Source organism: Culex pipiens, chromosome 1, assembly GCF_016801865.2.
Source record: "Culex pipiens pallens isolate TS chromosome 1, TS_CPP_V2, whole genome shotgun sequence".
In the NCBI taxonomy this organism is placed as follows: domain Eukaryota; kingdom Metazoa; phylum Arthropoda; class Insecta; order Diptera; family Culicidae; genus Culex; species Culex pipiens.
The window spans coordinates 106,482,211-106,489,889 of NC_068937.1; the positions used below are offsets into that span (position 1 = coordinate 106,482,211).

Consider the following 7,679-nt stretch of genomic DNA (forward strand, 5'->3'; position numbering starts at 1 on the left):
GCTATAACAAAAATGAAATGCTACTAAGTGTCCGGATTTCAAATCATGACGTTATGTTCTTCTCTTAGAAAAAGTTACCAAAGTAATCAATATTCTTTAGCGGTTTTTGTTTTCGTCAAAGATTGGCATGCAGGAATGTAGTGTTGAAAATATATTTTTGCAATTCCGTCGTGAAACTTCTTACTTTTCCTGTCATTCTTGAACGACGAAATAGCCTACTTTTCTGTACCAAAAATAACAGAATCGAATAGCAACACTTTTCAAAATAAGTGCTGAAAAGTTCTACTTTTCAGCACTGAAATGTTCAACTTTTCAGCACTTGTTTCGAAAAGTAACGCTTTTCAACATTTTTTTGATTTAAACGATTTATTGACAACATACATGAAAATTCGACTTAAAATTTCACTCAATGGGTGTTTTTCGAAATTGCAAAAAATGTTGTATGGAACTCGTTGCAAAACTTGATTTTTTCAGCACTCGTCGTATTTATCCAACTCGGTGAACCTCGTTGGATAAATGTACGACTCGTGCTGAAAAAAATCCTCTTTTTGCAACTTGTTGCATAAACTACTATTACTCAGCAAAGAATCACTCGAACATTGAAAAAATCAATTGGCTCATACCCACCCCAAGTCCAATGTTACCCCACACACACGGATATTACTTCCTCTTTTCCTTCGTAACAAACTCAGCAATTATGTTGATCTACATTTTCTGTAATACCCGATCATTTTCGCCATCAATTCCGTATAATAAATTCAGCTCAACTCAGTTTCTCCACCGTTCACAGTGGTCCACCCCGCGCCCCCATTGATTGATTCGGGCCAAAGAAAAACAACCGTTAAGGTTGGCTCATAGGGTTTTTCCAAAGGAATAAAATAGAGAAAAACCAACAACACGAGCGCGTTTTCTCTTTTTATGCGTAAGTCCTTTCGGTGAGGTGCTAGAAGGGGTGGGGGTTATGTGGGTGGTTTCCCATTCGTCAGTTGGCACAAGTTGGCAGAGTTCAGTTGGTCAGTAATGTCTGCTTTCCAGAGAGAACGAGAGTGATTTTCCGAGTGTGTCTGAGAGAGAGAGTGGGACTTTCGCTCTCTATTTCCACTTGAGTCATCAGAGTCCGTTTTTGGCGTTCAGGTCCTTCCAACGGGCGCCAGTAGTAGTGGGCAAACGAGCGAGCAGCAGCAAGGACTCTTCAATTCTGGATCAGTTATTCAATCAAACTGAGCTGTTTTTCTTCGTTTTTCCTTTTTCTGCCCTCACCCACACCTTTTTCCTGGCAAAAGCTAGTGCGTGTTTCGCTGTGTGTGATTCTAGGGACTTTTCCAGACTTTCCGTCCTGTGCGAGCGAGATCGCGAAATCAAGGTGAATTTTCCCGTTTTTCCTGCCCTGTGGGAAAGCGTCAAAGGAGTGATCCAGAATTGCACTTGTGCGGCTCTGCTTCGAGGATGATGGATTTGAAGAACTCTTCCCTGAATCGCAAAGTGATTGTGTGTGTTTGTCTGTGGGTCCGTGACCACGATGGTGTGCGTTCCGACCTAGGCCAGGAATTCCCACCGTCGCGGCGCGAATTTCCTCCCAGATCGTGATCCTAGAAGAGTCTGTTGAGTGTTTTGTTTGTGAGTGTGTGGGTGCTGCTGGAAGGACAGTAAATCTACTGCTGCTCTAGGATAACGTTGATGCCGGGAGATTTTTTTTTTTCGGAGAGTTCAGAGAGATGTGAGAGAGAGTGACGGAGGTGTGAGATTTCCGACCTAGACGCACACGTGGGAGGTTATTGGGCAGGGGCGTGCTTGCATCCTCTTATTGTGAGGATTTTAGTTTTTGTTCGGTTGACCATTCTGTGCATTGTCCTGAAGTTATAAAAAATTTAAAGTACAAACCATGTTAACAATTAGATGAAAAATGTGTTTAAAAATGCATTTTACAATTTTTTTTTGTTTTTCGCCAAAAAAAAAAACTTTTTGCAGTAGTGTAAAATTGAATTTCACATAAATTCAAAATAGTTTTAATTGGTCCCAGAAATGCTAAATTTGATTTTGAACGCAGGGAAACGCATTTTAAAAAAATTGAATTGTTTGAAGATATTTTTGAATTTTTTTTTACTCGCTGATTTTTCGGACCGATTTTGAAGGGAGGGGGGGGGTTAAAGTTGAACTTCAAAATATATTTATACTAGCCTAATCTGGATACCTGTCAAACATGTGATTTTAATTGAGAGTCCTGATTTCGCACACTGTGTTATTCTCTGGGATTTCAGTAAATGAAGAATATTCGTATTTTTTATTTTCCTCAATACAAGTTTGAGGTGATAAAAAAACTGTATCATGAGAAGTAATTTGATGATCAATTTGGTGTCTTTGGCAAGTTGTAGGTAAAGGTGAGAAGAATTTGTTTAAAAATGTTTTTTTTAAAGTAACCTTTTCTTTCATTAAAAAAAATCACGAATGTTTCATTTCTTTACATCGATAATCTGTTCAATAATTGCTAAGATGCTCTTACCTAAATATTATGCGCTTTTTTGTTGACATTCAAAAAACTTTGTTTTCTATTATTTATAGATTAGAGGCTGTGTATCAGCAACAATTTGTCTGATCCTCAGTGATTTGGAAGCAAATTTATAAGAAGTTTCCCGAACCTTCTTACTTAAAGTATTTTCAAAATTGGTCAAGCTTGAGCATCACTCCAACAGGCGAAAAAGCCACTTTTTATACCTAAGGTGAATATTTTGTATAAAAAACTATGCACTACAGTCCAGACTCGATTATCCGAAGCCTTCATTATCCAAAGTTTCGATTATCCGAAGTTCGATTTTCCGAAGGTTTGTATGGGACTTCGGATAATCGAATCTGCAACAAAAAACCCGATTTAATCCCACCTGGGGTGAGAAAGAGCCTTTCTTACTAAAGAATATAACAATGGTAGAACTTCTTTCAATTAATTACATCGACTTTGTTTATTTATAACGTCAGCTCAAAGAAAGTCTTATGATGAAAGCAATGTATTATGATGATATTATGAGTATTATGAATGATATGATTTCCAAAAGAAATTTAAACGCAATTTTCACTAAAAGAATATTTTTAATCGTACAATATGTTTGTACGTTTGAAAACGAAATAAACGATGAAAAGCTTAGAAAGCTCCTATTATCCTATCCAATGAACCCTGTTAAATAAACTTACGACATCACGAAAAAATGAAGTCTACATTTAGGCGATTTAGGAGCGCACGGGAAACAAAATGATTGTAGCCGGATGAATGTCCTATGTCACAAAGGTTTTTGCATAAACATTGGACAGTTATGCAAAAACGGACAGGGCAAAAGAAACCGAAAAGCTACGATATCTTACATATTGAAGGAAACATCGGTAGACAAGCTACTACAAAATGAGTATAAGTCCAGCCACAAAATATATGCGCCAGCATACTCGCGCCAGTATTCGAAGCTCAACTTGACAACTTGGCGACGAAGCGTCGAAAATCGATGCAGTGTGATTTTTAAGACTTTTCCGATTAAAATTGATGCTGAATCGACTTATTTACGAAGATGGAAATGACGTCCTGCCTTAAAGTAAAACCTATACCTTTCTTTAGTAAGAAAGGCAAAAAAATCGCTTTTTTCATTTTCTTGTTTTTAATATCAACTTCATGTTCTGCGACCCCATTTTAGTCAATTTGAATAGTTGATTGCCTATTTGGCTGATACAATATTTTTTTTAGTTTTTGTCTCCCCCCTTCAAAGTTGGCCCAAAAAATCAGGGACAAAAAAATATTTTTTCAAAAAACTTTAAAATTTCAATGGAAATTTAAGTGCAATCAGCTGAAATCAATTTAAAATGCATTCCCCTGCGTTTAGAATAATTTTTAGCATGTTTGGGTTGATTTAAATTTTTTTTTGAATTTTTGAAAAAATCGATGTAAATGAAAAAACATTTTTTTTCGCAAAAACTTTTGTTTTCGCGAAATCCTAAATTTTTTTGAAAACTAATGATTGCAAAACAACTGAACTAGTGTAAAATGCAATATAAAACACTTTTTCCATGCAAATGTTGAAACTATGGCTTGTTATTTCAATATTTATATTTTTTATTTTTTTTCTCATCATTTTGGTGGCACACACATCCACACGCAAGATGAGAGGTTAACTGCTAAACGAAAGTCGCCATCAATATCTTTTCACTTGCGCTAACGATTTAAAAGCGCTTTAGGTGAAGCCGTTGCTCATTTTCGAAGAAAATTGATCATCACTCTAAAATTCTCTGTATTAAATTCAATGTAACAAATTTCTGCACCAAAATGAATCAGCGTGTGCCGGTTGTTGCCTTCTTGAAGCCACTGAAAGAATTTTTGGTTCAAATGTGTTTTAAAATTTATATAATTTTGTGGTACAGTCATTGACGTCCTAGTTGGCAATCATTGATTAATGACGATTTCCATAACTTTGCAAGGAATGGGATAATCGTTACCAAAAGGAATCAGCATGTGTAGGGCACTCTTTTAAACAACTTGTAGAAGGAATTTTGTCAAAATATTGATAGCGACGTAAAATTTATATCTTTGAACGAAAAATCATGGCAATGATGGAAGTCTTCACGTTAAGGGGTTACATACATGTGGAAAATCACAAAATTTTATTTTACAGAATATTTGATAAATCCACTTAAAAGATGATTATCAATCACTCCTGAAAGTTTCATGAAGATATTTCATGATTAAACTGAGTAAGAGACGATTCAAGTTCAAAATTTTGCCAATTGCAAAGCTGGCTGTCAAACTTTGTTGGCGTTTTTCTCTAAACCCCGAGTTGATTTACGGGTGCCACGATATCTCGAGATGGGATGGAAAAAATTGGCTGCAATTTGAGGTGAAAACTCTAAAGATGTATTCCGTGTGCATGACGAAGCTCAATTTTTTAAAATTGCTTTTGAAAATAATACAAAAATCAAAAACTAACGGTTTTTTATATGAAAAACACAAAAATATTTTAATCTTTTTTTAAAATAAACTTTTCGAAAATCGGGCTTCGTCATGCACACGGAATCGGTTTAACGAGTCTTCACCATAATTTTGAGCCGATTTGGTCAAGACAATGTTGAGATATCGTGGCACCCGTTTTTTGAAACTGCTAACTTGAAATTGCTATATCTCGGCAACGATGCAACCAAATATCTTCAAATTTGTTTTGAAAGTAGGTGAAAATGTATATTTTGATGCCGTTTTTCATGTATGTAACCCCTTAAGATATAAAATAATAATGTAACCCCTTAAGATATAAAATAATAATAATATAAAGGGTGGCCACCAACACCACCAGCAGCGCCTGTCGGAGTGAGCCAGTGATGCCAGGAAATTTTCTCTATGAATGCTACTTTTCGTGAGTGTTCGCTTAAAATTTCATCAATTTTGGCAGCACTTAACAGAGCGCTGGAAGAAAAAAGAACGAAGCTGAAAATAGGAAAATGGGCGTAGCCCAATGCACTCGACTGATTAGAATGCATTTGGGAAATATTTTTTTTTAATGCTTGTAAAAGGAATAGCATAACTTTTAATAATAGTGAAAATAAACAGAAATGTTCACAAAAAGTTGCTCTACTCGTTGGTGTACTTGGTTTTAGGAACACTCCAGATTATCCAGCATTATTCAAACACGACCGCTTATTAGGCTTAAAATGGATATATTTCCCCAACATCATTTTCAGAAGCTTTGCTTGTCCCTGAAAATTTGACACATTGGATTTCGCTTCACTTGAAGGGACTAACCTTAGGCACGCCTCTGCCATCAGAAGACAACAAGCTGTTGTTCGTCTCGCACACGTGTATTCGTACACCAGAGAGAGCGGACTCAACAGACTCTCTCTCACCCAGCAAGAGTAGCACAATCCTTATCACGTTATCTGAACCCACTCTCTCGGGCACGCTGTAAGTGTGTGTTTCACAGGACTTTTGAATCCTAGTCAACGCACACCATCCGAGAGTCGACGAAGAGCGACTTGGCCAGAAGCAGACGGACGGAACGGAACGGTTGTCCTCGCAGACTGTTTTGTGCGGATGTCCTCGTAGGAGATCGCTCGCGGTCGTAGACCAGCTGTATTCAGAGTGTTTCGCTGAGAGAATAGTGGGTGTAATTATCTTTACGCTATTTGGTCCTCTTCAACAGCAGTTGTTCTAGCAGCAGGAGGCAGTTGATGAACAATAGAGACTTCCGGTGACTGTTTCCAGCAGGAGCAGGGCCGTTTTATGGAGTATTCGCTAACAGTGATGTGATGCAAGAAGACACCGAGTGTGATGTGACGCCTACCGGAATCTAGTATCACAAAGAAGACATCTTTCCTCTTTTGACGACTAAGTCGGTCTGTCTGTGTGCGTGTTAATTCGTGTGGAAAACACGAGGAAGGATAAGAAATAAAAAAAAAGCTTTGATGGTTCCCGTTGTTATCGTTCGTCGTCCTGGCCGTCATCGTCGTCTTGTGTGTGAGTGCAGTAGAATTGTTGTTGTTATTGCCGTATAGTAGCTGTATATGTTGTGAAATGATGAGTGTTTTGTGCAGAGAAGCCACTCTGTAGATCTAAGTCAGTAGTGCAGAAGAATAGTGTCGTCAATATCGCAAGTTGTTACTCAAACAAGCTGAACAAGCCGTCCGTGTCTATTGCCGTTGTTCCAGAGCTTTCCAAGCTGAATTGTGCTCCTGCTAGGTGGATACGCGCTTCTAGTAGAATCTCTGTGAATTACTGATACTGTGTCTATGCTTGTAACAACAACACACAATCTATACATCTATAGTGCTGTATGTGCTCGATTAAGTATTACCTAACCTGCAACAGTCTGTACGAGTGTGTCCTAGGAATTGCATAAAAGAAGGAAGACTTCAACAACACTACTCAACAAAAGGATACACAAATTGCAGACCGAGAGGAGAGGCATTTTTCGCAAGAAGAGATAAACAACGTCGACGACTAACGGCCAACAAAAGCTTGCCAGGAAACGGTGCAAGGAAAAAAAAAACACAAGGATTAAGTGAATGTGAAGGGAAGGAAGGAGCAAGGAAAAATTATATACAACAACAAAAGGGGTGCAAAGAGTGAGAGAGGGTATAAACCAAGAAGAAGAAAAAGAACAGTGTTTTGTGAAGTAAAAAAAGAAGAAGAAAAAGACAAGTGCTCGGAATAGTGCAAGGATAATAACCAAACCAAGCTGCATTCAATTGTTGTTAAAAGGGGGGAGAGCTTTTTATTTCGTTCTTCGAAAGGAAGAAGAGAACAAAACAACCAAGCTGCGGTGGGTTGTGTGTGGTGAAGAACGAGCAGCTGTGTGAATTGATGGGGTAAGTTTTTTTTTGTGCTTTCCAGTTGACATGATGCGAACAATGAATGTTTGTGGAAAGAATGGTATTTATTTTAGAAATTTTAATTTGAGCAAAAAAAAATATGGGTTGTCGTTTTTAGAGGTTGTGTTTTATTTCGAAACACAGCATGGGTCGAAAACATAAAATACAAAACAATTCATAACAAATGTAAAATCTCGATACTGACCTCATTATAAAAATAAAAAAAATATTAAAATTTAGATATAACATATAACACTAAAATGCATTTTTCACTAGTTCAGTTGTTTTGCAATAAATAGTTTTTACAAAAAAAGTGAGATTTGACGAAAACAAAAAATTTAGCAAAAAAAAAC

General features: G+C 37.2%; 1 long non-coding RNA gene across 1 annotated transcript; it reads left to right on the plus strand.

Annotated features, from left to right (window-relative positions):
* Positions 1–1,064: 1,064 nt before the first annotated feature.
* Positions 1,065–7,330, plus strand: LOC120429747 (uncharacterized). The gene is made up of 2 exons (XR_008212568.1): positions 1,065–1,363; positions 6,159–7,330. It is a non-coding gene; the product is annotated as an uncharacterized LOC120429747 (long non-coding RNA).
* Positions 7,331–7,679: the final 349 nt, after the last annotated feature.